The 12,175-nt window shown below is 38.4% G+C and overlaps 1 protein-coding gene across 5 annotated transcripts in view; it reads right to left on the bottom strand.

The window, feature by feature from the left end:
• Positions 1-12,175, bottom strand: part of SSBP4 (single stranded DNA binding protein 4) — a 660,119-nt gene that overhangs the window by 366,576 nt on the left and 281,368 nt on the right. The window lies entirely within an intron of this gene.

Raw genomic sequence — 12,175 nt, 5'->3', positions numbered from 1 at the left:
TCCGTCCAAGAAAAAAAGGCAGTCTTTGTGCCACTTGCTGCAGCTTCTAATGCACACTGTCAGAAGCTCACAGTGTACAGTGGAATCAGAGTAAGCAATTTCACTACAGGAGCCTGTACAACTGTGCAAGACTGGAGTTTAGGTTGAAGACCAAATAAACTACATAATAATATATTTAGTGCATAACATATATAAACATATACAGGTAAGACTTACTCTTTTAAATATAGTATATCTTTAATTTTGCTCCTTTTTAATGAATAGTCATATAGCAACACATGATTCTGTGAATTCATACATGAATTGTAAGTGACAGAGAGCTATCCCTTCTACAATCTAAGCTGACTCTTAGAAAAAAAAAAAAAAGAGAAATCGCCACTGTTATCTGACAGATTTGGAGGCTGTGAAAACACAAAGAGAACACACAGGTCTTTTGGTTATTTCATGCATTTGTTGTCATGTTGCCAATATAAAAGGCCCTTTGTCTCCGTGCAGATAGCAGGTCTCAGTCTCAGAAGCGTGCGCTTCTATTCCCACCGGGCTTGGGCTGGATCTTGCACTGCGTTCTTATAAAATTATTCATGTGCTTAGTGGGTCTCCAGCAGGAAAACACTGCACAGCGTGGGCCATGAAATATTAATGTCTTCTGTAGCCTAGGAATGGAGCATGCTCATAAGCCTGGGGGCAGGTGAGAGGGAGGCAGGGAGAGGGCTTAAGGTGAAGGTAAGGAAAAGATGGAGAGAGAAAAGGGATACTAAGAAGGGTACAGAGAAGAAATCTGAATAAGGGCTAGGATGATAAATACAGCTATTGATCTCACAGTAGAAGTTTTAAAATATACAATATGCAAAATGCATTTACATTATGCTCTGCAAAACAGAAAAAAAAATATTTTGCTGTAAGCATCGTCTGCTCACAACCTCCATAAAAAAATGCTCATACCTATATAAGCAGGTTGATTGTTCTACTGCGTTGCCCAGCAGAAATATGTACAGATCTGTCACAGACATATACTCCTAAAATAGCAACAGGTACATTCCCAGCATAGTTATTCCATTCCTATTCAGCTCATTGAGGGTGTCACTCTTGATGACCATACCTTGTGGGCAATACCTAGGAAATAGCAGTTGCCTCACTATATGGTAACAATACAATTAGTAAAAAGACCCAAGGGGCAGGAAATGAAGCCCCATGGATTATTACACACTATTGCTTTTTGCTTTGATTCAGAAAATGGTCTCCCAGTTGCAGCATGCTTTAGATCATAGTTAGGATCATTGATCAACGTTAAGACTGCAAAATATACTGTATAACACAGCTTCCAGTGGTCAGAACATTAAAGTGCATCACGCCTGTAGCATAACCCAGAGTCTGCCCTTAAGGTCGGGGGTAGAACTGCCCCAGTTAAAATCAGTTTGCATCATGTATAAGGTCTTGGTACAGTTGGGAGCTTTTAAATCTTTCTATTGCTTTGTTGTATCAAATGCCAGCACTCTGTAAGGCTGGGTTCACACTATTGCAAATTAAATGTGGATTTCTCTGCATCCAATTCGCATGTCAGGAGACTGTGACCGGCTCTCAATGGAGCCAGTTCACACATCTCCAGGAGGCTGCTGAGTGAATTGCACAGGAGTCCAGTGCATCTTCTGGTCCATTTCATTTCTGACATGAAAAGGAGAACAGGGACGCACCGTACCCCTGCTGTGAGACGCTCTGCACAGTAGTGTGAACCCAACCTAAATAAAATAAAGTTGTCCACACAGTAATTTGCATTCAGCCTGAAGGATGAACCAAAAGAAAACTAACAGATTCCTCCATTCCCAGTAAACAGCATGGATGGATGAATCCCATACTGAGGCTATTCTATCCTGAGAGACAGTGCTGACGGCTGTCAAAATACAATAGGTGCTTCCAAACAGTGAATACAGCTAATTGGCTGCTGTCACTAGTCAACCGAGAATTACCGTATGTGTCCACTCCTTTGATTTCCAGATAGAAGGATGTCAGACGGTAGGGTGCCAACAAGGCCAACCACTGGTTACATTTTGGCCAGTTCATCGGCTGACCGATAATGAACTTCATCTGGTGAAGAACTTCTGCTGATGAATTTCGACCAATTGCTACCAGTAAAAATTTGATCTGTGTATGGTCAGCTTAAGGCCAAATTGAAATACAGATTTTTGACTCTGTCTGAAAATCCCTGGAAGCACCTACGCTGTATAGATCAAGAGACTATCTTCAATCTTATGTCATTTCATAGCACACTCATCAATAACTCTTCTGCAGATGTGTTAAAGGAAAAAAACATGATGGAAACCACCTCCAGGTATTTCACTTTTCAAATACAGTAAGATGGTATTTCCGGCAAGAAAAAGAGAGAGCTATTCATCTAGTTCCTTTTTTGATACAAATTGTATATACATAAAAAATTGTTTACCAGTCTAACCATTATTTTGTCAGTTTGCGTGTGCAATGTCAGGCTCCTGCAAACATTGCTTAGAGCTCGTCAGCTCGTACCTCTGTACAGGCAGACAGTTCCTGAGCTGTAGGCAGACTAAATGATCAGCACGCCCACAGTCCATTGAATCTATATGTCTGTCTCCTGGGGTGGATATCACAGTGGGAGATTGGGGGGTGAGTGGGCCCGAAGGGGGGGTTCTGCCTAGTGACATGTTACATGTTAAATACAGGTGTAACATGTTGCTAAAGGTGATCTTAACACAAAAAACAAAAACAAAAAAAACAATGCAGTGGTGATCAAATACCCCTAAAAGAAAGCTCTAATTGTGGGTAAAAAAAGAAAAAAAACGTTTTCGATCGCTGCATGACTGCGCAATTGTTGGTTAAAGTAATGCAGTGCAGAATCAGAAAAAATGCCCTGGTCAAGAAGGGGGGTAAAGCTTTCGGAGGTCATATGGATAAAATGGTAGTCAATCAAAATAATCTGATATTAATATTCATATAAAAAAAGTTATATAATGCATAAAAAATAAAGGACTGTACATCAATGAAGTGAGAAGGGTGCTCCTCAGTATTTACCACAGGTGAGAGAGGAGGTTGGTAGAATGAAAACATTCTGCTTGCAAAATAAAACTACTTGAAGGGAAATGTCACTGCCACAACGTATAATTTATTTGAAATCTTTAACAGTTGTGAGGGACAAACCGAAGAGCAGGCATTCACACGGTTCGGTTCATAAGTTACCTCAAAGATTGAAAAATATGTATACATTTAACAGAACTAACCTTAAAGTAGACTTGTATTTTGCCAATTCAGGGCTGGTTAACTTAATAGCACCTTTTCCAACCCCCCCCAGCAGTGGATATTTACAACCATATAAAATGACTAATACTGTATGTAACAAGATATCTGCTTAACCTGGGAGACCACTACTTTCTAGGAGCTAGAGCAGTCAACGTGTATTGGTTAAAAAATTTATCCAGATGCCGTAAAGTGATTAAAGGCTTATACACTTAGGGCATAGATCATGTGCTGTCAGTTGCACTACACATGATGATCCATAAGCAGATCAGAATGCAGCAGAATGAATACATCAAAATTGTTAATATGAGGCAGGACAATAGGGCAATTCTTTTCCGATTCCTTCAGTTCCTGTTTAGGACCCCCATGTCTATGGGTGCTGTGTTTTTGACAATAAATATTCTGCTGTGCACTGATCCACATATAGAATGCAACATACTGAGCAATTAATGCATGCAAAGCACTCCAGGTTTAGAAGCTCTAAGTGTTAATCAATGGTTTCTCCTCACTGTTTCTTTTTCATCTTAGTTAGAAATCCTGTCTATGTAAAATATTCATGGGGAAATTCATCAGCATGGCTCCAGTAATGCTGAAACAGAGACAGCAATTCAGTTCTTAGTAGTTGTAACTGCACAGTAACTGTGGTAGTGAGAGTCTGGGAATGAAATTATGCAAGAGTCTGAATAATTAGTCTTAGATATGTTTAACTATTCACAATTAGATATGAACACTTTATAGTTCCCCACCTCTTACAGAATCTGAGGTCAATTACTGCCTTGTCTTACACATCTCCCCCCACTTGAGAATGCATGTCAGGGGCCAATTAACAGTATATTGTAGTTAAGATAATATAAGCTTCTATATTGCTTTGCTTTTTAACCCTGTTATGCACACCCTGAAGCAGGAAAACAGTGTGTGATGTCAGGCTATCAATGTGGTAGCTGTGAAAATTACTCTCTCAGATCCCACTGCTGAAGACCAGAATATGCCATGTTACATACCCCCCGTGTAGAGATTTTCCTGCTTCGGGAAAGCAATCTAAGCACCAGCAGACTGAAGGTGATCATTGAGGCAGGTTAACTGCACAGTCAACCCTTCACACACACACAAACACATATAGAAATGCACATGAACGCTTGTGCACATGTATACATACACGCACATGTACACATCTGCTGTTGTGATTCTGAATTTTTAAATCAAATTTCCTTTTCAATCCCTGCTACCCTAACCTTCTATCATAGGCAAAGTTCACATACATAATAGTGCAACAATTCGCAGCCACACCAACCTTCTTTCGTAGGGAAAGTTCACACACATAATAGTGCAACAATTCCCAGCCACACCAACCTTCTTTTGTAGGGAAAGTTCACACACCTGGTGGTGCAACAATCCCCAGTCACCCTGGCTTCCAGGATATCCTGCAGCAGGCTTAGGAGAGTGAGAGGCCACTTTAAATGGCTATACCCAGCAAGTGTTTACCCGGCCAAAAGGGAGTGGCAACACAAGTTGCCTACAACTTCCGTGTTGTGAACACGGAATGCCTGACTGGTCGTCACTTTATGGACCACATTCCACCAACGGAAAAGAAGGCAGCACCCACAAGGATGTGTGTGGTTTGCTGCTCTAAGCGTGACGACACTGGAAGGAAAATCAGAAAAGAAACCAGGTTCTACTGTCCTGACTGTGACGTCAGACTTTGTGCTGTACCATGTTTTAAAATGTTCCATACCCGGGTGGTTTACTGAAGCAATATGACTACTAATATTGCACCCTTGTTTGGCCAAAAAAAAAGTCAGAGTTTTTTGATTATATTATTTACTAAAATGTATTGAATAACAAGTATTATTATTATTTTTATATTATTATTTGTTATTATTTATAGTTATTTATTATATTATAATATATGATTTTGTGTTTCAAATTTTATCATACCTGAGATGTCTACTAGACTCTGGTTTGGACAGATTTAAGTGAGTTATTACTAAGAATTACGGGCCTACAATATAAAACGCCAAATTTCCATGACAAATAATGCTACCGCTTTCAGCACCTAAAATCTGAAATAATCATACTGCCAAACTTGTCACTCTTTTTTTGTTTATAGCACAAGAAATAAAAACCGCAGAGGTGATCAAATACCACCAAAAAAAAGCTATATTTGTGGGGAAAAAAATATCATTTGGGTACAGTGTTGCATGACCGCCCAATTGTCATTCAAAGTGTTACAGTGTTAAAAACTGAAAATTGGTGTGGGCACGAAGGGGGTGAAGTGGTTAAATGACTCAGATCATCAAACTAATTTTATTACTACATAAAGATAACCTGAGTAAATACAAAATGCCGCTTTTAAATGATGGTTTCATTTATTAAGCCAAAAAAGCTGTCCAAACCTGCCTGGCTTTATGTGAAAAAGTAATTGCCCTCTAAAACTAATAACTGTTTGTGCCACCCTTGGTGGCAACAACTGCAATCAAGCATTTTCGATAACTGGCAAGGAGTCTTTCATATTGCTGTGGAGCAATTCTTTGCATAATTGTATTAATTCAGCCACAATGGAGGTATTTCCAGCATGAACGGCCTGTGTAAGGTTATGATACAGCATCTCAATTGGATTTAAGTCCGGGCTTTGACTAGGCCACTCCAAAACCTAAATTTTGCTTTGTTTGCTGTTGTGTTTCAGGTCATTGTCCTACTGCATAACCCAAGTGTACTTGAGCTTGAGGTCACAAACTAATGGCTAGACATTCTCCTTTAGGATTTTCTGGTAGAGCTCAGAATTCATGGTTCCATTAATTATGGTAAGTCATCCAGGTCCTGAAGCTGCAGACCATCACGCTACCACCACCATGTCTGACTGCTGGTATGATGTTCTTGGTATGAAATGCTGTATTAGATTTTTGCCAGAGGTACCAGGATGCACACCTTCCAAATAGTAACATTTTTATCTCGTCAGTCCACAGAATATTTGCCTAAAACTCTTGGGGATAATCAAGATGTTTTTTGGTAAATGTGAATTGAGCCTTTGTGTTTTTTTTGGTCAACAGTGGCTTTTGCCTTGGAACTCACCCATCAATGCCATTTTTGTCCAGTCTCTTTCTTATTGTTGAATCATGAACACTCATCTTACCTGAGGCAAGTGAGGCCTGCAGTTCTTTAGATATTGTTCTGGGTTCTTTTATGACCTCCTGGATGAGTCGTCATCATGCTCTTGAATTAATTTTGTAGGCTGGCCACTTCTGGGAAGGTTCACCACTGTTCTAAGCTATCTCGATTTGTGGATAATGCCCCCCCCCCCGTGGTTCACTGGAGTTCCAAAGCCTTAGAAATGGCCTTAGAAACCCTTCCTAGACCAATACATGTACATTACGTTGTTTCTAATCTGTTCTTGTTTTTTTTAGATTGTGGCATGATGTGTGTTTTTTTGTGATCTGTTAGCGTCCTTCACTTGTCAGATAGCTTCAATTTATGTGATTTCTTGGTTCAGCGGGTCTGGCAGTAATCAGTCCTGGGTCTGGCAAGTGAAATTTAACTTAAAATTGTAGTTAATCACGGTTCATTCATGATTCAGCATGGGAGGGGGCAATTACTTTTTCACATAGGACCAGCAGGTTTAAACAGCTTTTTCCCTTACTAAATGAAATAATAAGAAAAACTGCAAATTGGATTTACTCGGGTTATCTTTGTGTAATATAAAAATTTGTTTGATGATCTGAATCATTTAAGTTTGAGAAATATGCAAAAAATTTAATAAAACAGGAAGTGGAAAATACTTTTTCAGAGCACCGTATTATTGGCAGCTAGGTGAAAAATGGGAAGCGCTTTATTCAAAGATGTCTCCACTGACACATGGGAGCATCCCTTAATAAATTTGGGGACTCCTTGTAACTTTTTATATTTGGGCTGTGGCTTTTCCCAGTGACCACTGGATGTCTTTCAATCTTCTTTTGTGACTGCCTATGATATATATATATTTTTTTCATTATTTTTTTTTTTATTTTTTTTTTGGGTTGTGGTTTTTCTGATTAGCCACTAGATGGCTCCCCAATATATACTGTTTTTGGATGCCTTATGTGACAGCCATCGGAAGGTGTTAAATGGAGGTGCTGCTGTCCATGTGTGAACTGAGGGAAGAGGCTGACCCAGCTTGTGAGTGCCCACCTGGAGGTTGAGGAGAGTGCCTGAGTTTCTGCCCATGGGTGTTCATGTGCATTCAATCCCAGCACATCTCTATTGCTGTGGACCAGCATGACATTGCCTCTGTGTGGATCCAGGGTGCGCATGTGTGAGATTTCCGTGTGCCCCAGAACCGCTCCGTGGCACGCATGCACATGCCACACCGCTGAATTGCTGAATTTTTCAGAATAATTTGATATACCTTCCAAATCCCAGAAACGTCTCCATAAAACTTCCAGATGTCACCCCTGCCAGCTTATTTGATCTGCGGGGAAGCTGGGACACACATGTGTTTCTAAGCAAGAAGGCGTGGTGAGACTTTAATGATAGATGACTACTTTTAAGCAGTTTCTCCTCCTTTTTACTAAAGTTAAGTAACTCATATATCTTTTCCACTAGACCTGTGGAGGAATTGAAGAATTGCCCTCCCTTAAGTGGCCCTTTTTTGGGGGGGTTGGGGATTAAAGACCCCTCCGTTGGGAGGTAATAACAATCTGGCAGGTATATTTTTTTGCTAATTGAATCTAATTACTATACACCTGTGTGCCTGTATCACCTCACAGATGTATAAACATACTGTAATACCAGGTATAAACCCAGTATTCAATTAAATTCATGTTAATGAACTTGTATTGGTGTCACCACCATTAATTATACTCCCTTTTTGTTGGGTTAATGCGGGGATTGGTTTGTCTCCTTATTTCATAATGTAACTATAAGGTATATAATTTGAAGTGGCCAAGGATCTGGTTATCCCCTCCTGTGGCCAGCGCATCAGTGCCTCATCCCACAGCCATTTGGTGCGTTTTTCTTTCTTTATGCTTGCTGAATGCTTTTACTTGGATCTGTGGACTTTACCCCTTTTCAATGATTACACGCATCAATAGTTTACAGTAGTAAGATATTCAATCTATTAATTTACTTAGGTGTGATAATAACTATCCCTTGAGGAAGCCGAATTTATTGGCGAAATATGTCGGTAGTTACTATCGACCATCAATCATATCTGTTAACATCCAATCGATCCAGTAATTTTAAATGTGTCTTAGTTGTATTTTTTAAATCAATAGAATAAAAGATTTATGCATTTTAATATCTGTATTAATATTTTAATATCTATTTTTTTTGTGAAATAAATGCACACTAAAGTTGATTTTTAGATTAAAAGCTGACTGCCGTCCCTCCTGTTCTAAATGCAGCCTAGTAAAAGTGCTTAAATATTGTGCATGAAGTCAACATAATATCTTGATGGCTTTTTTCTGTTAAAAAAATTACACTGTAATGTTGATATTTTTCTTAAAGCTATCTGGTGTCTATATGAAAAAGCAGCCTAGTAAAAATGCTTGAAGTATATGTGAACCCTCACCTTGTAAAACAATCCATGCAGTTTAAAATAGAAATGAAAGGCAAAACATTTGTCTTTACATAAAAAAAAGTGGTCACTTACCCTCTATTTTCAGCTGCATAAGGAGGAGGAGAATTTGATTTTTTTGTGAATAAAAATCTGCATTCCGAAAAACCTGTCTTGTCTTTCCCTCCAATTGAAGCCTAGCAAAACTGTCTATATACTGTAATTTTCAGCAAGTCTGTACAATATTTCTTGCTATTGTCTCTGACTAATACACCCTAATATTTATTAGATGATAAAAACTGCCTCGTATTTCCTTCTTACTTTGCAGCCCAGTCTAGCTGCTTACATTATCTCTAGTCACTGTACTTTATATGTGGCTATTCTCTCTGAAGCATGGCACTCAAATTTTAATTTCAGGTTAAAAACTGCATAATTTCTTGTATATGGGGTTGTGGTTCTGAAATGTTTTTTGTAAACTCTTTTGACTTTTGTTAAAATAGTGGAGTGTGGTGCTGTGAAAAAAGAAGATTACAAGCTATATATCAAATTTGACATGAGAGGTTTTTTTTTTGTAAAAGTAAACTTACCTATAAGATCTTTAAGAGCTTTAAGATCTATTGTGGCTTATACTTTCACTGTTCATTCCAAGCCTAATACTGTTGGATAAAAAAATCAGGTCTCACAGCCAAAACATCCTAAAAAAAGTCACTTTTCAAGTTGAAATGAATCAGATTGGGGTACCAATAACGTGAAAATAAAAAAAGTAAATTACACGTCCAAAATATTTGAATCTAGAATACAGTGTCACTAATAGATTCTGTAAGAATCACACTGTTCTGTAATGCTGCATACAGCTTAAAGGCATCTCCCAAGCATGTATTCGATAGAAGCAATGGTGTTTTCCCCATGTACCCCTTACAGTGACATAAAAAAGTAGGACAATCTCACCACTGAAACATGATTAAAACATTTTTTTGCACATTGGCATGTTCCGCAGTGTCCGCTCCTTGTGTAATTTACTTCACATTCCTAATAGCCTTGAAAATAGCCACATTCTCAATATTTGCCATCATGTATTAAAGTTCACAGGTTCCAGAATTTCACATAAAAAATAGGTTAGACCAATGACCCTCAAAACAAACCCAAGCTCATCTCTAGGGACAATATATAATGTATCTGCCAGTATTGGTCTTACACAAATACCTATGTTTTATACTGTCCCCTGTTCATTAAAAAGCTGAATCTAATGAGTAATGAGTAGAGTGTTATTCATTGTATACAGTCCTTGATGGGCATATTTAAATAAGATGTCCTTTGTTTTAGTTCAAATCTAGTCACTACATGTAGACATATCATGTTGTATAATAATAATCTAATGTAGCTGTCCCAACTGTAGCTTGAGTTCATTGAACAATACAAAAAGGATCATCATTTTAATTAGGTTTCTTAATCAAGCATTGCAGAATTAAGTAATCTCAAAGTTTCACTGTGAGAACAGAGTCATGAATAAAGTGGAGGGAAATGTATTCTCATTGGTTCTTTTCTAGCTGTGAATATAGAATGTATTTGTAGAACATGTACAAAAATAATAATGTCCATCCCCAATTCTAACAAAATACCTTATAAAGCTAACAGGGGGAACGAAGCAGTGCTAGTGGCTTCATTCCTCTATTTTATTGTTGCTGAGCAAGCACAGTGTATACCTTCTTTCCTCTAATAGCTATGTTATCCAATTAGAGAGCAGTATCATTGCAGAGAATAAACTGATAGGGGTCTCTCTACCACCTTTGGTGAATTTTGTTAAAATATTGGGGAGGCTTGTATTACCGTAACAGCAAGCATGAATGTTAGGGATGGGGGCAATCTGACTAGGCCTTCAGCCCTTGGCAATACAAGGTTTATTTCTCTCTAAACAGCCTGCTACCTGCTCTTAAAGAGGAAGTAAACTCTCCCACTCTGATGCTTCTTTTCATTTAGTCCATTATAATAAGTAATTATCAAACCATAGCCACTGTAATCCAGCCCAAATTGCATATTACTTACTGTTTAAAGAAACTTAAAAAAAAACTTGTTTCCAGGGATTAGGCAGCGCCATCATAAGTGTTGTTTTATGAGTCCACAGTGGAGTGTATTTCTGCCCTTACATTGAGCACTTCCTGTACTGTTAACCAAGCCTCCTTCTCAATCCAACATTTATATGGCAACCCTGCTTCCCTGTTCATAGCTGACTTGTTGTATTTCATAGTATTTACTTGTGCTGATTATCTAGTGTTTGCCTTTATCAATCTTATCATCTTCAGCTGCAGTAATGCTGTCCCATGCCCTGCTTTACACTGCATGTGATGTCACGTGGTCACATGGTGTGTAGGAGGAAGCTCTGAGTGATTATGTAGCCTCCTGGGAAATCAGTGTTGTGTGCCGTAGGAAGTCCTGATAACAGATAGATAAGCACATAGAGAGTGTGCCGTAAATCAGGGGAGATCTGGGCATGTTCAGTGATGTCATTCTAAAGAACAAAAAGGATTACAACAATACAAAGCAAGTAAGGAGATATCTACAAGCAGTGTTCATTCGGGTTTTTTATGCTGATTTGCATGGGACAAAGTTGTGGGGGAGGGTTTAACAGAATGCACTCACAATTGGTACAAATTAGTAACATAGCGATTCATTTCGGGAAAATAGTACTCTTGGCATTTTGACTGGTTACATAGGGGGTCAATTCACTAAGCTTTACCGCATGTGGTAAGGGTATCATGTTACTCATTTGAATAAATTATCGCATGCCGTAAATAAAGTCCAATTCATTAAAAAAAAATAACGATTTTGCGGTAAAAAACGAAAAAAAAATTGTCAGTAACTAGCACAAAAAATCGTACGGTAATCTGTTAATTCACGAACTAAACAGGAACTAAAAAAAGGTGCAATATTTAACACCAGCCTTTTGGTGGTGATAACCAGTGTGGTACCAAAAAGAGGGGTCTATTTAAACCCTCAGAAAGGAGCATTCCACCCACTGAGAGCCTAATTCAATCCACAGAAGACCCACAAAAAGAGGCCAAATTCCACCCACAAAATACCTACAGGAAGGGGTACTATTCCATCCATAGAAAGGGGTGCAATACTACCCTCAGAGAGGGGTCTAATTCCACCCACTGAGGACCCACAGAAACTTGACTCTATTCCACCAGCGGTGGACACACAAAAATGTGGCATTCATCAGTACACAAGTATTTTTTATTTATTTATTTTTTTTAATCAAAAAGTAATGATGTGCAATGCAAATTAAATGCTAACATCAGCTGAAATTTAACATCAAGAACTTAACAAAAATAATTTTTTTTTTTTTAAGTAAACATTTACAAAAGTGTAACAATGGTGTATATTAAC

Source organism: Lithobates pipiens, unplaced genomic scaffold, assembly GCF_037356315.1.
Source record: "Lithobates pipiens isolate NorthernLeopardFrog02 unplaced genomic scaffold, aLitPip1_a1.2 Scaffold_13, whole genome shotgun sequence".
Taxonomy (NCBI): domain Eukaryota; kingdom Metazoa; phylum Chordata; class Amphibia; order Anura; family Ranidae; genus Lithobates; species Lithobates pipiens.
This window is presented reverse-complemented; position numbering and strand designations above follow the sequence as displayed.